Here is a 24172-nt window from a genome sequence, read left to right on the forward strand (position 1 = left end):
ACCTAAGCATTGCTGGGTCCCCATAAAAAGTCACTTAAAGATTTACCTTTAGGGTCCTGCAGTGTTTTGCAATGTGTTCTTGTTGAACTCTGTTGAACACGTATATTTAAAAACAAAACAATACCAAAAAAGGCACAAACAGAAAAGATTTTTTTTCTGCCAAAGCTGTGATCACTGTAAGTAGTAACTAGGAAACTACAAGAACTTGTATTCAAAATACAAAATTTAAGCTGCAGAGATAAAACTCTGCCTCTTCTTCTCACATGTCAGGCACATTGATCTGTCTTCTTGGCCAGCTTGGTCTACAAGGCAGCAAACACAGTGTTATTCCTTAGATCTATTCTAGGAAAAAAAAAGTGTACCTGGAAAAAGAATTTGGGCAAATGACATCATTTGGATTAGGAAGTTAGAATTTGAATAAACACTAATTTGATTAGGAAAAGTGTTTCTTTCAACTATTACCACCATATTTCTGGCCTACAGTTTTCTGTCTTTTGAGATGAGCAATATATATGGTGCCAAAAACTTGTTAGTTTTGAGAGATGTATTTATGAAGACTGCAGCACATCACAGGATGCAAAACTATTATTCTTTAATAAATTACGTATTGAAAAATATCTGCTTATTGATGTTAAAACAGCTACAATGTAAATATTTGGTAATATAAACATAACCTTACACTAAATAACTGAACAAAGCTGATGTGACAGGCTGTGTGAGTCATCAATGCAGATAAGTGCTGTATTGATTACCAATGCAAAGGTCCACACCGTAGGCTGATTTTATTTATCAGAATACATGCACCACTCCAAAACTGGAAATACTCCTACCCACAAAGTATTTAAAGGATGTTCAAAATAAAATCCCCCTCTGCAAGTATAAAACCCTGTCAAACACTTCAGACTTCTCAAGTAGACTGCAGACATGAAATGATAGAAAATATGGGCTCCAGATTTTTTTTTTTTTTTTTTTTTTGGCCTGGCAAGCAAATGTGACATCTTTGAAGTCCCTGGATCCAGCCCGCCTCTGCACAGAGCTGGGCACACAAGGCAAAGTAGCTCTTGCTCTTTGTGTTTGGACAGGTCCAGCTCTGTCAGGATCCAGTGCTACATGTGCTCACTTCCCACAGCTACTCTAATCCAAAGCTGTGTGACCAGATGGATACACATGAGGATTCAAGTGTCAGCAGCAGCTAACTGGGGATTTGGGAAAAATATGGGGAGTCAGTATTACCTGTCCAAAATTCCCTGTGGATAATTAACTAGTGATCACACCATCACTGGTCTCATTCTCTCAGTTCTGCTTTCTTCTTTTTTTTTCTCAAACTCCTCACTTGAAGGAGAGCCCAGGGTGAGTACAGGTTTGCTTCACAGCCAGGGCCACCACATAAACCTGATCACAGAGAGAGACCATCTCAGGACAAAGATGCTCTCCCTCCACAAGAAACCACCGGAGAGCTCATCTGCATGGATGAAGCAGTGTGCAGGACATTTGAGAGAGGCAGGGGGCTGCATGGGTGTGTGCTTCACCAAGGAATTGAGATTGGTTAACAGCTTCCCACAAATTTAAAAATGAGATAAAGCCATTTCTGGCAGAGAGGACAGGATTTGCCCGGGAAAGGAACAACGGGAAAGTGGGTAGAAAATCACCTTCCCTTGGCCTTGAGAAGAAAAGACTAAGATGTAGTATGTTGAAGGCCACTAGACAGAAGAATGGAAAGAAAAGTCAGAGAAACTGAGTAAGATTCTGTTAGCTGGGTGAGTCTGTTTGCAAGAAGGAGAAAAAGAAATGTGAGCAGTGCAGCCAGCCAGGGGGCAAAAATCCCTTTGGGATATTGTATTGACTGGCAGACCAGGGGATGCTGCTGAGTACAGAGGGCTAGTTAGAAGTGGCCAAATAATGAGGTTTGACATGGAGATTTAGATATGAGCAGCCTCTGCTCAGGGCTTGTTGGTGCTTGCGTGCTCTCAGTGTCTGAAATGGAGCAGCTTTGCTAATGAGCAGATGTTTTCTTCATGTGGCTGTTACGACATCCGCTAGGGTTCCTGTTGGAGATGTGTAACCAGTCCCTCCTCACCCACGCACCAGCTTGGACTCCAAGCTGTAATACACAATTATGCAAAAGCATTAGCTTCATGCTGCTCCTGACAGCCCAACATATGTACAGAAACGAGTTTTTAAAATAAAAAATAATCCTGCTACTGCTGCAGCAATCTGCCTTACCCAGAAACTCAGATTTGGGGTTCCAAAGTGCCAGATGCTGGCTTTGCAGTTACCTGGCTCTAGATCCACTTGGTAAGGTCACCAGAATCGAGAACAGGACACATGGGGTACCAGAGCTGCAGGCCCATCCATCTCATCCAAACTGGCCAGTGTTCAGCATCACACTCTAATTAGCTCTGCTATGGGGATGAAAAGGGCATAAAAAACCATTGGGTCAGTGTGGAGTGACGACTGAGATGTTAGTCGAGTCACCCATGAGCACTTACTGCTTTCATCAGCACTATAATGAGATATCAAAAACTTTACAGAGGAAACCCCCAGCCACCTGCATGCAGATAATCAATGCCATGATCAATTAAAACCACTGTCAGAAATGCACAAGGGATGTTGTTTATGCTGCATCCAGCTGTAAAGCAAAAAACCCAGACTTGTGGGGTTTAGGTAGTGCAGACTATAATTGCTGGTTTAATTATAGCACAACTGAGGCATAAGTCCCACCTCTTCCATTTTTCTGGGGAAGTCTCATTCCTTTTATCATTTATCACCTGAGAATTAATGTCTCACATAGACACCGAGAAAGGTGGAAGAATAAGTTAAAATGTTAAAAACATTTCCATGAAAATGGAATAAATAATAAGTACTCCTTTTTTTGTCCTGGTGGATTAGGTGATCTTTTAAGAAAGATTCCTTTTCTTTACCAACTGTATCTTATTTAAATATGCAGTTGCGTGCCTCTTGTCTTGCTTTCCGTGTTTGATTTCTGAACCTCCCTAATTGCTGCCAACTTTTCTGCCTGAGCAGGGACGGGTGAGGATGAAAATTCTGCTTTGATTTAGGCAGCTGTATTTGCATATTGTCTAGGTTACCATTTGCATGGAAGGAAAAAAGATCACAATTATGGTGTCTTCCATCTTTCCAAGCTGAACCCTGGCCTGTGGAAAATGTTTAATGCTGAAGAAATCATCAATAAATCACAACGTTCTGCCCAGTTTGAACAGTTTACCCTGGAGAATTTGAAATTGCAGTTCTTCTCAGACTACTTCTGTGAGGTCTGCGTGTGTCTTATGGCTGGTTAAACTCAGCATAGAGTGTTTAAGGAATTCACTAGAGATCTCACAGCAAAGTAGCGGCAGAATTGCCACACATCCTTTCTTTAACAAACAGGCCCATCATCTTTCATTTGAAAAACAATGAGAAAACCCATGTGTCTCCCTTCCCTGCACTGCAATGAGGAAACAGAATGTTTTCAAGGTTTTGAATGAGGAGGCACCTGGCTTTCTGGCTGGAAAGAGGTGAAGGCAGTGCCAGCAGGCTGAACCTGAGCCCTCCAGGCCAACGCTGCAGGGGCTACGGCATGGTTACCCCTGCCCAGGGACCCCCAAGGGCTGCCAGTGGCCATCTACCCTCTTTTCTTTCAGTCCAGCACTGCAAAGACACAAGGAAACTGACTCTTGTGTGGTACCTTGGATTTGCACCCTCCATATCTCCATGCAGCTCAGCTGGAGCATGGTGGCCTCAATTTTCTGATGCTCATGGTGTGCTTATAGGATCCATTTTCCTTGTATTTGCCCCATGTGAAGCCCCTGAGGCCATCAGCCAGGGAGAGGGCAGCCTTGGGATGTGGGAGGCACCGTGAAGGACCAGCAGGTAACAGCAAAGCCGATGCAGCGGCAGCTCTGGCCTGCACAGGACCGTGTGTTTGCAATTTGTGCTATGACTGTGCCATGTGGTGCCCCTGATGTGCAGATGCCCTGCTTCCTGACATGCTTCCTTAGTCATCTTTCTCCTGATGTTGACTTGCAGTTCTCTCACAAAATGTTCAAAAAATATTCTCTCTTATGCAAAGTGACAGCATCCTGTTTGCAAAGCTTGCCTCCACTGGGATTCCTGTTGACATTATCTTTCCAGCAGCTAAAGTTCAAATGAGAAACAAACTGACTAGGAACTGGGGTGGGCGAGGACCAGGGTTCAACAGGACAGTGATAAACGGTGGTGATGAGGGTGCAGAAGGAAGCCAAGTTACCAGATGCAGGTTACAGCAGGTGCACAAATAAGACTGTGGGAGTTAACTTAATCTTGGCTTAATAGAGCTGAATCCCTCCCATAGGTTTCAGCAGCACTGTTGAATGGCATTACAGCCGTGTAATGGTAGCTGGAAAAGGACATCCCCAGGTTTGGGCAGGCATCTCAAAAATGGCTGCTTGGGTAAAGGGGGCCTGACCTGAATCATTTTCCCTCATTCTGTATGTAGTAGTGTTTTCCCACACAGCTACACTATGTGTAATGCTCATTGTTATAGATGCCCAAGGTATAGAAGTGAAGCTCTGTTACTTTTTTTAACCATAGATGCTGAGCTTCCTCATACTTGCTTTAGGAGCTGTTGAAATTATGATTTTTCTTTGTAGTTCTCAGGAAACCATTATTCCTCTATCAAAAGCTGAGATTTTCACAAAACAACATGATTTGATTAACTAGAACTTGAAGAATAAGGTCAGATAATGTGACACTTGAAATTAAAGCTCAAGATATGACAAAGCCATATTTAGTGCATTTCCCATCTGAATGGGGAATTGCCATTATGCGTTCAGTTTAAAGAACACTCACATTTATTCCAGAAATGCTCTAATGCAACCTTTTGTTATTAGCTAAATAAAAGATTAAGTTAATGCTGTCACTTACTTTAAAAATTACTGGAATAATTATCATGGGGGGGGGGGAAAAGGCCAAGACTTTGAGATTAATTGCTATGGAAATAAGCAATGTTGGTAAAACTTTGCTTGGCACCATTTATTAATATTCACAATAGATTTGACCAATACTTTCTCTTTCATTTTTTTACCTTTCAATCATTTCACAGAATTTCCTGTGTTGTTTTATTAGTGAGTATGCATGAGTCCTTCTCTTTGAAAGCATGGGCAGGATAATGTTTTAGGGCATGTACTGCACGGAAGGCAAATGGAGATGTCAGCAAGTGGGTGCTGTTTGTCTTCAACATCATGGGGAGTGGATATTGGGACAGGGCTCCTGTGAGAATGAAGTGTCCTCCTTCCTTTGATGTAAAACAATTGCTTGATGTGAGACACCTAGCATCAGCTTTTATCCATCCAGTACTTCCAGCAGAAGAACATTAAAAGTGTGACTTCAACCAACATCAACATAGATTTGAACATGGTACTTACCTTTTCTTTCCAGCATGGCCCAGCTCAGATTAGGAAAAGATTTTTTCCTGCTTTCTAATGGACGGCAGGCTTTGTGTCCAAAGCATAGAGTGGGCAGGGGACAAAGGGGTTAAAATATACAATATTTTATATAAAATTTTATATATATAATTATGAAAAATATACTAATATTATTCTAATTTTATTTTAGCTAAACTGTGTCCTTCGTCCTGAAAGGTTTTCAAGAAGTCCTACAACTCCTTTAATGAAAAGGACACCACACACTTTATTTTTTGTTTAGAAAAGCAGAGAAATATGTAAAATTGGTCAAGGATAAGATATGCAAATAATATTCAATATTCTAAGTGGGAACACAAAACAATTTGTGGTCAAATTTGTTGTTTTAATTCATAAAGATTGTTTCAGAAAGGATGTTTTATTCCATTCTCCCTTATTTCACTACCAAAACCCAAGGTTTTATTGCCTCTCCTACACCCATGCTTTTTACCAGCACTGCTGATGTATAATGAGATCTCCCATATTCCTGCCACTGTTTACTAAAATGTTTTTAAATTATTGAACTCGGTTCTGCACTGGCTTATCACCATGGGCTTTACTGGGTAGGCATGGCCCTGCTCCTTCCTTTTTGCTTGTTAATTAAACATGCCATACCATTGATCAAATTTTGATGGATTAAGACTATTTTCCTATATTCTGGAAATACACAAAGAAATGTTTCTGTCGGGGTCTGGCATTTGGGTAAGGAGCAATTCCTGATTAGCAAGTATCTAGAGTAGAGTAGCATCTACTGGAAATGAAATGAAATTACAGGTACAATAAAACCTTGGCAATACAGAGGGGGAAGCTGCTTCCACTCCTCAGACACAACATTTCCAGAGCCTGTGGGACAATGTGATCAGGAGAAGACCAATCTGAATAAATCCACATAGCTGGGCTGTTTGGCATATTGCTCAGTTAGGTGTTCTCAAGGCTCTCAAATGGAGGAGAAGAGTGCAGGGGGGACAGGTTAGTGTCTGGCCCCAGCTGCACAGCTCTCCCATCCTCTCTGCACCGACTGGCAGGGATCTGTGTCCCAAAAGGGTCTCTGGGAGGGGATCTCATGCTCCTGCCAGCAGGTCCCCACCTTGTTCTACAGCTGACAATGGTACTCTCTCTGGTCTTGTTGGAGGTTGAATTATTCCCTTTTCTTTCAGTGGAATTTTCTCCCATTGTTATGCTAAGTAATTGTGGCTACACCTTAAAACAACAGATAATGTTCTCTCGTAGGGGGGTGGCTGGAGGGGGAGGGGGGGGGAACCGGAAAAGGAAAGGTGGGACGGGGGGTCTGGAGCGGGGCTCTCTCTCTCGCTTGGCTCGTGGAGTGGGAAGACAACCTGGGCTCTGCTCTGGCATCTTCCCCTGCCATCCCAGCGCTGAGATCCACGCTCCCTGCCTTTGGACATCGCTCTGCTGCTCTCCCAGCTCACCCTACTACCTCCGGACACTCTGCTGAGCACCACGACTGACACCGTGAGGGGGGAGTCACTTTCCCCATCCCCGCTCACCCCTGGGCCGCGGCCGCCATCACCCAGCCCCTCTTCAACTGCGCGGGACCTGCCCTGCCCACACAGCACCGGTAACAGCACAGGGAGACGGCCTGCGGCCAGAAGGGACTGGAGCGGAGCTAGACTGTTCTGTTGCCAATGTTTATAGCTGTTGTTGTTTTCTGCCTTGTTAGATACCAGTAAAGAACTGTTATTCTTATCCCCATATCTCCTGCCTGAAGGTGTCTGAATTGGACCTAAAATAATTAAAAGGGAGGGGGGTTGCACTCTGCATCGCAGAAAAGGGGCTCCTGCCTTTCCTTAGACCATACCTGTCTTTCAAACCAAGACAGCTTTTGGCGCCCAACGTGGGGCATTGCCTGAGGGCATTGAGAGAGGGATAGAAAAGGGGATAACAGTTCTTAAATTACCCAAGCTTGTGGTAGGTGACACCATGCTGTCCAGCTTACCCTGGATTGGCCTCCATGTGGTCACTGCTATATCTCTCCCATTTGCAAGCCCTTTTTTAAACATGAGTTTCATAACCAAGGTTACTGTGGCTATTATCCGGTTTATTATGTGGGTTGATCAGTTGAGGAATTCATGGATTTTTAATTTTCTCTGGAAGATGGCCATATGGATTCAGAGCTATCACACTCTAAGTGTGTGTTTCTGGGGCTACTTCAATAATGGTACTTACTGTGAGGAAGTGGCAGCAGGTGAAATTTTTTCTCAACTCATCACAGGGTTTTTGAAGTTCACCCCACCAGTCTTCAAGGAGCTCCAATCCGCTTTAAATGCTAATGACATTATATTGTGGCTAGTGTTGCTTATATCCCTGTTAAACCTGTTCTATCTAACATTCAGAGATAAGGGGAGATTGACTTGGATAACAACCCTGAGACCTACCCCAGGGATTAGTGATGTTACCCCAGAGCCTGATCCTGTCCCAGAGACTAGGGATATTACCCCAGAGTTTGACCCTGCCCCACAGCCCACCTCGGAAAGGAACCACCCAGAATGGGTGGGGGTGCTAGCAAAGGAGATACGTGAGATGGGCCAGATGCTGAAGGAGTACCTCTCCCCAGCTGGTGAGAAACCCTCCCCCTGCCTTAAAGAGGGAGACTCTGATGGTGCAGCAGTGGGACCCACAGATGTTACATCTGTCCAGGTTCCAGCTGAACTGCAAGGGTACTCACAGCCAGCAGCAGTTGGCCCTGTAGAAACTAGGAAGTCTAAGATGAAAACAAGGCACCTAGATAATAAGGGTCAGGAAGGGGGCCCCTCACAACCAGCAGGGGAGCCAGAAGTTGAGATCATCACCGAGTCCCTGTCATACCAGAGTCTCCGTAACCTGCGAAAAGACATTGTACGACGGGGCCGTGAGCCTTTTACAACCTGGTTACTGTGGGTCTGGGACCTTATGGGTACAGGTGTGCAACTGGATGGTACTGAGGCAAGGAATTTGGGAGCCTTGACCCAGGACTCAGGTGGGGACCAGGTATTTGTAAGGGAGACAGGTCTCCTTTCCCTCTGGGAGCAGCTTTTAATGAGTGTGAGAGAGAGATTTGTCCACAGGGAAAGAATGCAGGAGTACCACCAGAGAACACGCTGGAATACCCTTGAGGAAGGGATCCAAAAGCTGAGAGAAGTGGCAGTACTGGAGGTGCTTCTTTGGGAGGGATGGACAGCATGACAATGACCCTGACAAGGTCAGGTGCACAGGGCAGATGTTGTGGAATCTGGCAAACCTGGGCCCATCTCAATATACCCCCTTTATTGCAATGATTGATGCTGATACCAACCAAGTGACAGTGGGTTCTGTTGCCAACAGGCTCAGGAATTTTGAAAGTATGATGGCTGGCCCAGTGCAGGCTCATGTCTCTGCTGTGGCTAAGGACCTCAGAGAGGAGTTTAAGGAGGAGATGAAGGAGATAAGGGAAGAGGTGAGGAAGATCAGTGCAGCACCAGTGTGAGTCATGGACCCCAAAAGTAGAGCCCAACGCCCCCCAGCTAGGGGGAGAGGGTACACCCCACGTGCTGACCTGTGTTTTTTTCTACGTGACCACGGGGAAGACATGAGAAGGTGGGATGGGAAACCCACTTCTGTCCTGGCAGCACGGGTGCGCCAACTCAGGGAGGGGAACACCAACAGAGGGAACTCCACTAAAGTGAGGGTAGCCTCAGCCTCCCATGGAGGTGCAGGGTATTACAGAAGGGAGGATGATCTGTCAGATCCCCTTGAAGGAACCTCCAGTATGTATGCCCAGGAGAGAAATAATAACCAGGGCTAGAGGGGCCCTGCCTCTAGCCAGGGAGAGGCACAGGAAAACCGGATCTTTTGGACGGTGTGGATCCGATGGCCTGGCACATCAGAGCCACAGGAACGCAGAGCATTGGTTGACACTGGTTCACAGTGTACATTAATACCATCAGGACATGTCGGGAAGGAACCTGTTTCAATTGCTGGGGTTACAGGGGGATCTCAGGAATTGACTCTGCTGGAGGCTGAGGTGAGCCTGACTGGGAAAGAGTGGCAGAAACATCCAATTGTGACTGGCCCAGAGGCACCATGTGTCCTAGGCATAGACTTCCTCAGGAACGGCTATTACAAAGACCCAAAGGGACTCAGGTGGGCTTTTGGAATAGCTGCTGTGGCAGCAGAGGGCATTAAGCAGTTGAACACCCTGCCTGGGCTATCAGAAAACCCATCTGCAGTGGGACTCCTCAGAGTGAAAGAGCAACAGGTGCCAATTGCTACCTCGACAGTGCACCGCCGGCAGTACCGGACGAATCGAGATGCCGTGATCCCCATCCACAAGATGATCTGTGAGCTGGAGAGCCGAGGGGTGGTCAGCAAAACCCACTCACCCTTCAACAGCCCCATCTGGCCTGTGCATAAATCTGAAGGAGAATGGAGATTAACCGTGGACTATAGTGCATTGAATGAGGTGACTCCATCACTGAGCGCTGCTGTGCCGGACATGCTGGAACTCCAGTACAAGCTGGAGTCCAAGGCAGCAAAGTGGTACGCCACCATTGACATTGCCAATGCATTTTTCTCCATTCCTCTGGCAGCAGAATGAAGGCCTCAGTTCGCTTTCACGTGGAGGGGTGTGCAATACATGTGGAACCAACTGCCCCAGGGGTGGAAACACAGTCCCACCATCTGTCATGGACTGATCCAGGCTACACTGGAGAAGGGTGGAGCTCCAGACCATCTGCAGTACATTGATGACATCATTGTGTGGGGGGACACAGAAATGGAGGTATTTCAGAAAGGAGAAAAGATCATTGAGATTCTGCTGGGAGCTGGCTTCGCCATTAAAAAGAGCAAAGTCAAAGGGCCTGCCCAAGAGATCCAGTTCCTGGGAGTAAAGTGGCAAGATGGACGGCGCCAGATCCCCAGTGAGGTCATCAATAAGATCACTGCAATGTCTCCACCAACCAGCAAGAAGGAAACACAAGCCTTCCTAGGTGCTATAGTCTTTTGGAGAATGCACATTCCTGAGTACAGCCAGATTGTGAGCCCTCTTTACCTGGTCACCTGCAAGAAGAATGATTTCCACTGGGGCCCTGAGCAGCAGCAAGCCTTTGCCCAGATCAAGCAGGAGATCGCTCATGCAGTAGCCCTTGGCCCAGTCAGGACGGGACCAGATGTGAAGAACGTGCTCTACTCTTCAGCCGGGAACCATGGTCTGTCCTGGAGCCTTTGGCAGAAGGTGCCTGGGGAGACGCAAGGCCGACCACTGGGATTCTGGAGTCGAAGCTACAGAAGGTCGGAGGCCAACTACACTCCAACGGAGAGGGAGATCTTGGCCGCCTATGAAGGGGTCCAAGCTGCCTCAGAGGTGGCTGGCACAGAAACACAACTCCTCCTGGCACCCCGACTACCGGTGCTGGGGTGGATGTTTAAAGGAAAGGTTCCCTCAACCCACCATGCCACTGACGCCACATGGAGTAAATGGATTGCCCTCATCACACAACGCGCCCGTATTGGAAACCCGAATCACCCTGGGATTTTGGAGATAATTACCAACTGGCCGGAAGGGGAAGACTTTGGTCTTGCCGACGAAGAGGAACAGGAACAAGTGACCCGGGCTGAAGAAGCCCCACCGTATAACCAACTGCCAGCAGATGAAACATGCTATGCTCTTTTCACTGATGGTTCCTGCCGCATCGTGGGGATGAACCGGAAGTGGAAAGCAGCTGTATGGAGCCCCACACGACAGGTTGCACAAGCTACCGAAGGAGAAGGTGGATCGAGTCAACTTGCTGAACTCAAAGCTGTTCAGCTGGCCCTGGACATTGCTGAAAGAGAGAAGTGGCCAAAACTCTACCTTTACACTGATTCATGGATGGTAGCCAATGCTCTGTGGGGATGGCTGGAAAGGTGGAAAAAGGCTAACTGGCAACGTAGGGGAAAACCAATCTGGGCTGCCAATGAATGGAAAGACATTGCCACCCGGGTAGAGAAGCTGCCTGTGAAAGTCCGTCACGTAGATGCCCATGTCCCCAAGAGTCGGGCTAATGAGGAACACCGACACAATGAGCAGGTAGATCAGGCTGCACAGATAGAGGTGTTGCAGATAGATTTAGACTGGCAGCACAAGGGAGAGTTGTTCCTGGCTCGATGGGCCCATGATGCCTCAGGTCATCAGGGCAGAGATGCCACATATAAGTGGGCATGAGACCGAGGGGTGGATCTAACCATGGCCAGTATTTCTCAAGTTATCCATGACTGTGAGATGTGTGCTGCCATCAAGCAAGCCAAGCAGGTGAAGCCCCTCTGGTATGGGGGACGATGGTCCAAATATAAGTATGGAGAGGCCTGGCAGATTGACTACATCACACTGCCTCAAACCCGCCAGGGCAAGTGCTATGTACTGACCATGGTGGAAGCCACCACTGGATGGTTGGAGACCTACCCTGTGCCTCATGCCACTGCTCGGAACACCATCCTGGGCCTGGAAAAACAAGTTCTTTGGAGGCATGGTACCCCTGAGAGAATTGAGTCAGACAATGGGACTCATTTCAAGAACAGCCTTATAAACACCTGGGTTAGAGAACACGGCATTGAGTGGGTGTACCATATCCCCTACCATGCACCAGCTGCAGGGAAAGTTGAACAGTGCAATGGCCTACTTAAAACCACCTTGAAGGCACTGGGTGGGGGAACTTTCAAGAACTGGGAGATTAATCTACCAAAGGCCACCTGGTTAGTGAACACCCGAGCTTCCACTAACCGAGCAGGCCCTGCCCAATCTGAGCCCTTGGGAATATCAGATGGAGATAAGGTTCCAGTGGTACACATGAGAGGTATGCTAGGAAAAACTGTTTGGGTAAATCCTGCCTCCAGCAAAGACAATCCCATCCATGGAGTTGTATTCACTCAAGGACCAGGTTGCACCTGGTGGGTGATGCAAAAGAATGGAGAGACCCGATGCATACCCCAAGGAGACCTTGTTTTAGGGTGAAATACCTATAGTACTGTGCCTATGTCTCTAACTGCATGTATGTATATATATTGTAACAGTTTAATTTGATATAGCATATTAGTATGGGAGAAATTCAGGGGTGGATAATGTTGGAGGTTGAATTATTCCCTTTTCTTTCAGTGGAATTTTCTCCCATTGTTATGCTAAGTAATTGTGGCTACACCTTAAAACGACAGATAATGTTCTCTCGTAGGGGGGTGGCTGGAGGGGGGGGGGGGGGAACAGGAAAAGGAAAGGTGGGACGGGGGGTCTGGAGCGGGGGCTCTCGCTCTCGCTTGGCTCGTGGAGTGGGAAGACAACCTGGGCTCTGCTCTGGCATCTTCCCCTGCCATCCCAGCACTGAGATCCACGCTCCCTGCCTTTGGACATCGCTCCGCGGCTCTCCCAGCTCACCCTACTATCTCCGGACACTCTGCTGAGCACCACGACTGACACCGTGAGGGGGGAGTCACTTTCCCCATCCCCGCTCACCCCTGGGCCGCGGCCGCCATCACCCAGCCCTCTTCAACTGCGCGGGACCTGCCCTGCCCACACAGCACCGGTAACAGCACAGGGAGACGGCCTGCGGCCAGAAGGGACTGGAGTGGAGCTAGACTGTTCTGTTCTGTTGCCAATTTTTATAGCTGTTGTTGTTTCCTGCCTTGTTAGATACCAGTAAAGAACTGTTATTCTTATCCCCATATCTCCTGCCTGAAGGTGTCTGAATTGGACCTAAAATAATTAAAAGGGAGGGGGGTTGCACTCTGCATCGCAGAAAAGGGGCTCCTGCCTTTCCTTAGACCATACCTGTCTTTCAAACCAAGACAGGTCTCCTGTGGCAAGGTTTTGCCTGAAGTTCCTACAAAGGAAAGGAGGTGGTGTTTTTCAGAGTTCAAAAGAAATCCTTTGTATTTTGACCTATAATTTCTGTATGTGGCTACCCCCCAGAGGTGACACACAGCTGGCATCTCTGGCAGCATTGGTTTGCACAGGTAGCTCAAACATGCATCTGGAGCAGAAGAGGGAAGGTACTTCCACCAAGTGGGCTGCCATTGATTTTCATATGTTCAGAGGTATTAGAGAGGAAAAAGACCTATTAAATCATCTAGTCAGTATAATCACAGCAGAATTACTCCCCGCTAGACATTTACTGGTGGTTTGTCAACTCTAGTTCAGGAAACTGAGTTGTAGTGTTCAATATAATGGATACTAAATTTCCATTTAATATCAGTTTTCCTTGGTTTCTGCTTTTATATTAAGGCATTGATGGACTTTATATTGATTGACTTTTCTTAGTGTAATGAGAACAAAATGCCACTTATCATTTAAGTCATTTAACTCAAACTAGCAAGCTATTAAGCTAGCTCCTCCCAGGGGAAAATCATAATAGCTAGAGCAGAGAGCTATGTCAATACAGAACTGTTGGTAAGATAGATAATTCTTAAAATGTTTTAATTTATTTCGAAACGGTAGTAGAGAGTTACACAGCTGAATATACCAACCAAGTCTTCAAAATCACATGGAGCAAAGCAAACAGAGCATTATTAACCTTTGAGCCAAATCCCTGCTTGGTTATGATCACCAAACTGTGGAGATCTGCTTGAGAAGGACTGAAGGAAGAAGAGTAGACCCACTGCTTTCCCTCCCCTCAACTAATAAACCTGATATTGCTTGAAGTGAATTGTTTACAGATTTTCCCATAGTAGCAGACCTAGCATGAGAATAAGTGATAGAGGAAGGTTTTGATTCTTATAAATATGTTGTGGAAAAGACACTGCAATTACCATCATATATATAATTACTTAATATGGAAAATGCCATACCCCTCTAGTGCTAGCACCAGGCTCTTAGAAACATGTTTGGAGTTTTGACACACCAACTGTTTCACAAATGTTGCCAAACTGCTGCTGGGAGACAGCTCCAGGATTAAACATCTGTAGAGTGCAGATGCAATGCAGGGTGAAATGCAACCTAAAACTGCTGGAAAGCAATTAAAATCTTATCATTCTTAGTAATACATCACTGGAATTATTTAGAGAATGAATTCTGAATATCGTGTAACCCTATATGTAGCCTACCCTATAGGTTGGGTGAGAAATTTTTAAACTGAAAATATGTTCTTTGCATCAGATTTAATAACTTTAGTGTAAAGAGATAAGGCAGATGATACACAATTTTTTCTTTGCAGAATGATGCAGTTGCTTTTAATTGTGAATTCATAGGAACGTCTGAGGAAGAAAAAGGATCCTGTTCCTTTCTTCTCATTCTTGTGTTTTCTACTATCATATTTACTGCAGTGGCCAGCATCTTCTCCAGAGCATGCACGGAGTTCAGGTTTCATCCAGTATTTCTCTGAGGTGCTCCAGTCCAGCATGAAAATAAAAACCCCTTATGAACACCTATGACCATCAAGAGATCTGTTCTTATTCTCTGCCAAGTAAAAAAACCCGTTAAATTACAAATAAATTATTTCAAGAGAATCCAAAGTATACTTAGCAGACTGCTATCAGTGACTCTCTGAAAAAGGTTAAGAATCAGAAAATTTCCCATGACTTCAGGCTGTTTCCCTGGAAAGGTGTCAAAGACTGAAGCTAAGAGGCAGTCATTGGGAGTTCAGCTAACTCACTCCTTATTTTCAGAACTAATTATACTATTTACATATGGCTACTCTCCAAGGAAAATAAATCTTTCTATGCTTTTTCCATCCATCTTACCTCATTCCAGAAGCTGCTTTTGATTCATCCACAGTCTTATTAACAAAGATGGGAGGCAACATAAAAATAGGCAGGAAGAAGGTCCCTGCAGTCCAGAAGCCCTTCTCCAGCAATGACTTGAGCAGGCTATGGAGAAATAAGAACCAAGCAAATAAATAAAATCCTTCCCCCAGTGATGTCCCTGAAAATTACTTCTTGCAGATGAAGCAACTTCTTGAGCCTCCTGTTGGCCCTACAGTCTTGCATTTTTTCTCATTTTTTGCTCTAACTTCTCTCATACTCAGATTATATCTCCTGTTCTTGTGGTTATAGGTTTTTCTTTGTCTTATAGATATTTTTTTACATTCCCCTCAGCTAAGGTTTGGCAAAGGCAAGTGAAACAGGCTCTTCAAACTGCTGCTTAGGATGAGCAAACCCTTCTGGTACAGCTCAAGATAATCACTGAAACTATAGGTCTCCCACTAATCATACCTTTGGCTCAAGCAACTGTCCCGCAAGTAGAGTTTACCCTCCTTTTCATAATTCAGTAATAATATTTAGTATTCAACATTTAAATTATTAGATGACAAATAAAATATCTGTGATAGACACAATCTCTCTTTTTATCTACTATATCTTCTGGTGAGGTTATCTTAGGGGGTTGAGGATGTATCTTGGGAAAACCCATTGAGAAGGAATACATTCATAATTGTTTCAGAGATTAATTTCTTCCCATCTTTAGATATGGATTCTCCTGTTTGACTTGTCAATTATCATAACCCCATATTTAATGTCTCAGTAATGTTTCTTACAGTGCCAAAGCTTCTTAATCTTCTGTTTTTAGTCATCTTTCTGTTTCTGGTATGTTAAACACAGCACCGGATTTTGTTCTGCTAGCTGGTCAAAACCTTTGAAAGTGTATCTGGAGTCATGAGTGTGCTTATAATATGGGTACAATTTGCATATGGGTGTATCTTTGTTTTGGGGGATCTTGTAGACATAAAAAGCATTATTTTTCCAATGGCAGTAACATCAGTTTAGTCTACTCTCAAAAGGTGGTATTAAACTTTTTACACTCATGAGCAAAAACCAAAGTTGCTCCCTCTGAACAGACTCACTTTTAATATTTGTAGTACCCAAAATGTGCTTCCCTGTGGTTTAGGTGCTACTGCTGTTCCTCCAGTAGTCCTTCTGAACCTGTCCATGAGGAAACTGAATTCTGCATTGGATGAGAGATGGTCAGAGGGTGCCAGAGCAGGACTGCTCAGCTGATTTAATAGGGGAAAAATCCCACTTTTTTTAAAGATTTGCATCACATGAGAAATAGCCATTACTTTCCTAATGTCCACATTTACCATAGCAAGAAAAGTTTGTACTGTGTTTTTGTCCCATGGGTGGACCCTTCACCACCACCACCTACTATGCCAGCTCACTGCTTCCTCCAGGCCAGGTAGCCTCCTATGGACTTTAGAGTTAAGGTATTTACTGGCCTTCATCCACAGACACAACAGTGCCCATGCATCTGGCCTGCCAGCCAGGTGGGACCTGCTGGGGCTGAGGCAAGCATCCTGTCACCTGTGGCCATGTAGGAGGTACCTTACTGTGATTATGGACCCAGTGCCACAGATGATTCTCTCTTTTCTCGACTCTGGCACATGTTCAATACTGAGAGAGGTTTGTTGCTTCTCATGTCTGCTTGGTTAAACAGCATTTATTATCCTGTATGGATGCTCTCCATGAACAGCCTCTGAGGTGCAATCCCACAGCTGTGCCTTATAAAATACATGCGAAGCCCTCAGCTTGTGGAACATAAGAGGAAAAATAGAAATTACTTCCAAACTAAAAACTTTAACCACCTCAGAAAAATCTAGTAAGTTTATGCTCACTCCTTTGAAGCAATACAATCAACTCATTTTAAGCCCTGGGTTGGTACAAACATGTCCTGTAGGACCATAAATCAGAGCAGCTGTCCCTTTGCCAGCATAAGATGGATGCCTGCTTCATTTTAAGGACTATTCAAACCATGTTCAAGCTCCAAAATGCAGCATGGAAGTGCAGGGCTAGCAAGGTACAGTGCTGAAGATGGATCAGCTGGGTGTCTTTATCCCATGGAGCAGGAAAACACCAACAGCTGCCTTGACTACCTGTTCCTGGAGAAGCTTTGAGGCTGTGGCAATGCTGCTCAATAGCTTGTTTAGAGTCTCTTCTGCAGCATCTGCTCATCACTCACACAGTAACTATTCCTTGGTGCTTTCCTTGAAATTTTCTTGGTTTGCTGGATCCCATATGATCACTAGGATAAACACTAAAACTGTCTTTCCAGAAAACTGAGCCTCTACTGAGATGCCAGCTAAACTTTTCCTGGGGCTGTGAGAGTTCCCTGATAAGATCCCACATAACGTGCTGGGGAATTATGTGTGGCAGGCTCATTCCTCACCCATGAAATTAAATTAGTGATTGTTTCACAATGTATAAAATAACAGGGAAAATATGCCAGTGGGTGGCAGGGAATGCTGCTGAGTCACTGGATATTAAGCAATGCAGAACAAAGCAAACAAGGATTACAGACTCTTTGGGGATGCCATATCAAGTAACCATTTGGAAGCAAGTAGCAGCCCTTGCCTGACAGACGCAGGCACAGGCATCTGTCACCACAGCCATGCTCTGGCCCAAGGCAGGGAGGTAAAAACCACATTTAGCCAATGTGGCTAAATTATCTCAGTAGGTTCTTGTTACTCACCTGGGGAACGTAGCAGAAAAAGACTAGAAAACTTTATCTTAAAGCAGAGCTTTAAGATAAAGAAAAGTGCAGCTGCTTACTACACTTACAGAAGTGTGGCTGCTTACTAAAACAAATCCTGATTTTAGGATTGTTTTAGCTGGACTTTAAAAAATAAAAATATATCTTTTATTTAGCAAAATTTATGTAGACTGGTGCCCACCAATGTGGAAATTTTTATTTGTATTTTCTAAACCTGTTAATGGGTACTCAGTTGCTGTATTTCAGCTTAAGTATTTAAACAAAATCTTTAGTACCTCTTCAGCTACATTTTTTTTTTCTATTCACTTCCAGAAATGCTAACATATTCCAGCATGAACAGTGTGTGGCCTCAGATGTCCTTATCAGAAAACATTAAAGGCCAAAGGTATGCAGTAATTAAATTGTGCTAAGGGAATTTCCTGTGAAGCAGTTGCACAAATCCATTGAAGAAAGAATGAAAAGAAATTAATGAAAAGAATAAGTGTGCATTGACCAAATTTGGAATAGGCTTCTTATAAATATGTTTGCCACTAAGCTGCTGGGCTCAAGCAAGAATATCTAGCTAAAATAAGAGGTACGAAAGAAATGGGAAATGATGGAGCAGTTCCAGAATAGGCAATATCCTCATGATTACTTTATTCACCTTGAAAGAGGTAGCTTAGGATATTAATTTGGAACTAGAAGTAAGTGGGGGCTACAGATAGTTTTAGGATTTCTGTGACTGGTTATATACTTGCCTCTTTCTTTGAATGGAACTATTTAATTTTGCATTCATATGTGAATATACGTCCATGCAAAAGCTGCAAATTACTGGTTTTACTGTAACGATTAATACAAACCTGTGATTCTTGTAGTTGGTTTTGATCTGGACTGAAACAAAAGCAAGCATTTAAACGGTAGGGGCAAAATGCAAAAAGACAATGGATGATAGAAAAATGTTAGAAAATACATTAGCCCCGTGACTAGTGAGCTGTCCTCAGACATGACATCTTTGGATTTGACTTCCTGTTTTTTATCACATCTCCTAAAGAGCTTCCTAGCCACAAACTTCCTAGATATTCTGCAGTCTTTCCTCTCATTCTAGTTTACCATTAAAAATTTTAATCCTGGTTCCATCTTGCTGCAAGTGAAAATAAATACTGAACCTTTTTTTTTTTTTTTTATTCAAAATAAATACCAGTTTTTCCAACCAAGTTTGCTCCTTTGCATTCACTTCTAAATACATCAGACTCTGCTGGAGTGCCAGGTTTGGGATCTGGTTTTTCCAGTTTTTCCTCTTCTAGAAAATCTTTTACACCTGAAGCACAACAAACCTCTTAATCCTTCTCTTGATGTTTGAAATTTCTTATGTAACCTATAATAAAAGTATGTCTAAAGAAATCTGTAGAATTCTGCCCAGACTTGTAGGTGGTAGCAGGACTTCTTGAGGTGCTCACCTACCAGCACATTTGATAAGTGAGGAGGAGTATCTCAGACTTTGAGACCTGGTAGGATGTTCTTCACTATGTCTCTAAACAGAAGGGATTTGCCCCAGTTGTTTTGTCAACAAGAGGATACTAACAAAGAAAAGTCTACCACTGAATATTTTGAAGCTGAGTAAGGGTCCATACTGCCTTACCACATTGCAAGGGAAGGAAAATCTAGCCATGAATGGACACTTATTCCTCTCAGACTTATCCATGATCCACCCTGTAAGAAACCTATGTTGTTAATAGATATGAATAACACATGGTCACTTATTCAGGATAATGATTTTGAGGATTATTACACCTGCAGAGAGGGGATATTTCACTTGTGTTAGACTATAGTGACAGAGCATACAGTGATTTTAATGAAAAATGCATGTGCTCACTTTAAAAGGTGTGGACGTTCACTGTAAGAACAATAAATCTCCTCATTATAGTTATGATTAATATTAAAATTTCTCTGCAAACCTTATTTTAAAAACCCTACCAATAGGGTTTGTAAAATAAACTCCAAAACAATTTTTGATTGCAAAATGCAGCTTTTCCAAGTTGCTACAGCTGTGAGCTCAAGCCCACCCAAAACAACCTGTGATGAGATGGAGCCTCTGCCTTGAGCTAAAGCCACCAGGCAACAGAGAACTCAGCTTGGCAGCTCAGACTGTAAAGGGACTGGTACCCCAGCCCTGGCACCTGGTCTTACAGAGACAGGAAAAATTCTGGAAACAGATAGATATGGAATACAATAATATTTTGGGTTACCCTTGACACTCACCTTTTTCATTTTTTTTGCTTTTTTTTTTTTTAATCTAGACTCCTTGTAATAGCAAGACATCTAACCCATAAAGCACACTGCTACTGAACATTAATGAAATCTTTTTAATTAAGCTTCTCTTTCTAAGGAGTTTTCCTCAAGAGGAGGAATGTTTCTGAGAGAGACTGCTCTGGGCATTGCAGAAAAGCAGGACTTCTCACATCCACTTCACTGCAGCCCTGTGAAGCTCCTAGGCACTTTCTGACAAGCATAACATAAATAGGATACAAGCTTTTGTCTTTTTGAGATACACGTATGAGCTGAAACCAGACAACATGACAAGTTTGAAAGATAAATCCATCTAACTCTTTTTGAAGAGTAAAAAAAATTAAATTCAATGCACTCTTATATTTCAGGATCACCTTAAAGAGAGATGAAAGACTACTTCAAAAAATAGAGTATATCATATTGGCTTATACTGATGACACTGCTTGGAGAAATAGAAACTGGCAAACCATTTAATATGGCAAATACAATTTGGCATAGATGGTTACATTGTGCTATGTAGAGTGTTATAGAATTAAGTAAATGTACAACAAGCAGAGTGTAAATTCTTTACTATTTGATGGAAAAGATAAGACTGAATGACTTTGTGTCCATTCCTTGCAGATGCCCTGTCCTAATGGGTGCTTCCATTCTTGTTCTGCCATGCTTTTTAGCAAAAGCCAAACTACTTGCAGATAAAGTTATTCTTGGTTGTTGGAAACTTTTTGGAGGAAGTGATGGAAACTTGCTTGAGGACACTGGGACTGAATGTTGTCATGGCAGGACAAGAGGCTATGAAATCCTAAAAGGTAGAAATAGAATGCAGTCCTGAGATGCCAGTCCTGAGGATCTACCTGATACACCAAGTCAAAATTTGTTTCCCAGAACTGCAGTAAAGATGAAGGAAGGAAAGCATGTGATTTGTCATTACTGAGCCTTCTGCCCTGCTGACAGGAAGGGCTGACAGGAAGATTGTTACTTGCTAGTGATTGTGACACCGGGATTGTTGCTTTGGAGACCCATCCTACTGTGCAACATGCAGGGTATAAAGAGAGGCAAAAAATCACACAAAACTCAGCAGCCTTAAAAAGGCACAGTGGTCATGCACCTGGGCCAGGAAATCCAGTCTCTTGGTATTTCAGATCCATGTCATCACCCCTTCTATAAATAAACTGATCTTGCCTTCCAAAGACATGTTTAAGGGGTTTTACATGTTCTGCCTGCAAAGCTTCAGCTTCAAATCAAATATCATTAATGGCAAACAGCTCGTTGATAATTCCTAACTTTACTGTTGCCTGACCTGTATCTATTTGTAGAGATCTACCTCTGTTGCCTCTCCCCAGTCCCCAACATATATTCCCCCATATACTCAAAGAAGATAATTTCCTCTTCCCCCCGTTTCTGGTGTGTTAGTCTCTCCCTTTGCCTAATCATCTAAGAAGCCTCTCTTTCCATCTGTTACAAATCAATGGCTTTCCTATCTTTGGCAGGAGCAAGAGATAGTAGAGGTTTTTTTTTCAGAGATGCATAACCTTATATTAAAATGTTTTCGAAGTGTCTAAGTTGCCAAATTCACTGTCTTGCAGGCAGATTTGGATTCTTCAATCATTTACTTGCTAGGCTTTTAGTATTACCTGAAATTCTAAATTTAGTGAATTTACAAGCTGCCATGGAAATTCAATTTGTCATAGACTGAAAATAAGTAGCAGTTGCAGGTACTTTGTGCCTTTCTAACTTTATTTCTTAACAAACTTTATTTGACTCCTTTGACTAAAATGTAAAACAAGGATGAATACTTGAAGAAAACTAAAACCCTGTTTCTCAAATGTGCAAATGCAAAAAAGTTAATATGTTTCAAATGTCATTTTGTACTGATCATCAAAGTATAAATTGACAAATCATATTACAAATTGAATTGCTTCCTCCATTTTTAGCAAAATCAAAAAAGTCAGATCAGATGCAATTGTCCATTCTTTGAGCACAAATAACACTTCATTCACCAAAATACCAAATATTTTTCTATTTACACCATGCTGCCCATATGTGCAACTGCAAAACAGCTTGTAAGGAAACAAGAAAAGAAGAAAAAATCAGACAACAAAGATGTATTTCTCCTTTCAAAATATAGCCTAAATGCAGCATCTGGAATAATTAGCAGCCTTTTCTGCTCAGAAACAATTTTAATGTAAATTAGATTGTCACTTGGGGCCCAAGCCTGCATGCATTAAGGAATACGAGGTCATTTTATTCATGGGAGTAATTTCTCTTAAGAGTATTTGCAAGATTAGAAAACAGAGTAATGTGATAAAGTGGTATGGAAAGACATTGTTAGATACTAGTTAGATGCCATTAATTTAGACAATTTCATATCAGTCAAACTCACTGGCTTCATGAAGATGACAAGATCAACTATTTTAACAAAACAAGATTAATCCATTTCTAGCATTATCAGCTGGCAGCTTTGCCAGGGAGAGGAAAGTCTAGCTAAAGATTCCATTTTGGGAAACAATTACTGTATACTCTCCAGTAAATAGAAAGCCAGCTCTGAACATCCTTGCTGATGTGAAAAAATGCACCATATACAGAAGCAAGTCACATACCTCCTTGTTACCTGTAGAGAGTGGTCCAGCCCTACTGCTATTGCAAATAACAGCAAAACTCCTGGGACTGTAGGAACCAAACCTTGCATAAATTGTCCCTGCAGCAATAAGGCACCAGCAAGAGACTGCAGGGCTGCATGCACTGCATCAGCAAGTAATCTGGCACTACGTATGTCTAGAGAAAGATAATCTTCACTTTCTTATTATTCAAGTATTTTAAAGGAAATTTTACATATAGACTTGAAATGTTTTCCCTGAGTTTTAAATGTGCAGCAAGGTGCAAAAGAACACTTCCACAGCTCACTGTGGAAATGATACTGCTAAAAACACAGTCAATGTTTTTGAAATCTTTATGTTCCTCCTTTCTGTTTCAGAGGATCTCATTATGTGGAGATTGAGAATCTGTTGGGGACCCTAAATAGTGGATGTGTGTTGTATCCTGGTCAGCTGTTAAAATGGCTGCAGGTAAAGAGGCAGGAAGAGCCTTTGTATGGGTTCCACAGAGATGTTTATTTCAGCCTGGTGCTTAGATAGTCCAGGGTCAGAGGCAAAGCAAAGGCAGAGCTCGTGGTGAGGGTCCAGGTTCAAGTCCATGGGTGTTTGGGGCAGGGGGAGCATCAGAGACCAATTACCAGGGGACATGGGGGCAGCACAAAGGTGGGGTTAGGGCATGGGAGCCAACGGGGAAACAGGGTGGGAGTGACTGAAGACTGAGGAGCAGGGCAGGGAGCAGGGGTACACTGGCATGACAGAACAGGGTTTGCTATGGGAGAGGCTTCTTGGGTCTCCCTAACTAGGGAATGCCTTTTAGGGTCTCCACAGATGTGGTTTTGAAAGCATATACAATTCTACAGTAATTTCACTTTAATGTTATATTAGCAGTTTGTATCAATTTTTTTACAACAAGACCTTTGAGATACAATACATATAAATCATTTTGTCCAAAAATACTGGGCAAAAAGAGTCTCATTACAAAGCAGAAATGTGTAGCCTATCATATAGCCAAGTCCATCTGCTCGAAGTCCTAAATCCTAAGTATATAACTTAATTGTATCCAAGCTTCCTCACTTGCACCAACAGAGAGCAAGAACCACTTTAGTGAACCTGGATGGTCTTCTGGGGTTTAGTCAATTTCTGCTCAGGTCAATGGCATACATTTTATAACTTAAGCAGAACTTCAACAGAACAGCTTCAGATATTAGGAGTCAAACTGGAGTTTTCTAGAAAATTTTCCAATCCCAAAGAGCTTTCTTCTGAGATAGCTAATCTAAAGACACTCAGAGAAATGGTTCATTACAGGAGGACTAGCCAAGGAATACTGGCCAAGGACTCAGTGTAACACAGTCTGACACAGTAGAGAAATTGCCACAAAGCAGAGGAAAAAAAAGCCAAAAGGTGAAATTAAATTCCAGTCCAAATATTCACGAGGTCCTGAAAAACACAGATGCTTATTC

The 24172-nt window shown here is 43.4% G+C and overlaps 1 long non-coding RNA gene across 1 annotated transcript; it reads right to left on the bottom strand.

Annotated features, from left to right (window-relative positions):
* Nucleotides 1–762: 762 nt before the first annotated feature.
* On the bottom strand, nt 763–22830 carry LOC106861431 (uncharacterized). Its single transcript, XR_015807496.1, has 4 exons — nt 22719–22830; nt 15117–15242; nt 2277–2402; nt 763–2101 (listed from the first exon to the last, which is right to left on the bottom strand). It is a non-coding gene; the product is annotated as an uncharacterized LOC106861431 (long non-coding RNA).
* Between the last annotated feature and the right edge of the window lie 1342 nt (nt 22831–24172).

The sequence above is a fragment of the Sturnus vulgaris genome, chromosome 18 (genome assembly GCF_052056855.1).
Source record: "Sturnus vulgaris isolate bStuVul1 chromosome 18, bStuVul1.hap1, whole genome shotgun sequence".
Classification (NCBI taxonomy): Eukaryota; Metazoa; Chordata; class Aves; order Passeriformes; family Sturnidae; genus Sturnus; species Sturnus vulgaris.